At 35.0% G+C, this 923-nt stretch overlaps 1 protein-coding gene across 1 annotated transcript in view; it reads right to left on the bottom strand.

The window, feature by feature from the left end:
• Positions 1-923, bottom strand: part of LOC107586266 (mediator of RNA polymerase II transcription subunit 13-like) — a 33,009-nt gene that overhangs the window by 19,791 nt on the left and 12,295 nt on the right. The gene's annotated exons all lie outside the window — the stretch shown is intronic.

Below are 923 nucleotides of genomic sequence, written 5' to 3'. Positions count from 1 at the left end.
GAGCAGAACCATGCATCGTTCATTTATATTTCTACACGGCTCCGTGCAATACAAGTCTGATTCTTCAATCGCGCCATCTAGTGGTCTGTTATTGATACAACCACAACTGCTACAAGTGATAACAGAGCGCTCAAGCGGGTACTGCGAGTCATGTTGAGGTAATTAAAATGTCAAATTAATATTTTATGCTCAATTATTTACTTATCAGAAAAGTGGCCGCATGATAAGCGGTAAAATTACGTAGTGCAGTCTTTATCACCCTGCAGAGGTTTCTTTTGCAAAATAATCTGCTGACTGTACACTATCCCTCAGCTTTGCCATGCCCCCCTTGTCATAGCTCCGCACCCCCCAGTTTGGGAACCACTGGAGTAGGCAATTTGTGCTTTATTAATTTGGTCTGTTACGATGCTGTGTTTGATTACTAATGCCTGTATAGTACGGCGTTGCACATAGAGGACAAAAACTTTCAGCCTCGACTCTTTATCGTCATTTATGTTAAAATTTGCAAAGCGTACCAAATTGAACAAAACTATATAAATGCAAAATTTTAATTCATGATTTTATAACGGTATCCACGGTATAACAAAATCCATATAATGGAACAACATAATACCGGTTGTCACTTTCATACCGGTATAGCGTCCACCCCTACAAGAAAGATTCTTGTCTCACAAAATAGCATTCAATAAATTTGTGTCTGGTAAGCTGTTCTTCATGTTTGTCAAGTCTCTTATGCTTAAGGTTGCATTTATTTGAACACAAATACAGTAAAACAGTAATATTATGAAATATTATTATTAAATTAACAGCTTATCTACAGTATTCAACATTTGAAGTGGATCAAAAAACGTTGTGACTACTGCACTTTAATATATATATAAAAGTGTTTTATATATATATATATATATATATATTTATATATA

The sequence above is a fragment of the Sinocyclocheilus grahami genome, unplaced genomic scaffold (assembly GCF_001515645.1).
Source record: "Sinocyclocheilus grahami isolate Dianchi unplaced genomic scaffold, SAMN03320097.WGS_v1.1 scaffold79.1, whole genome shotgun sequence".
Taxonomy (NCBI): domain Eukaryota; kingdom Metazoa; phylum Chordata; class Actinopteri; order Cypriniformes; family Cyprinidae; genus Sinocyclocheilus; species Sinocyclocheilus grahami.
The sequence above is the reverse complement of the archived record's forward strand: the minus strand, read 5'-3'. Positions and strand labels throughout refer to the sequence as shown.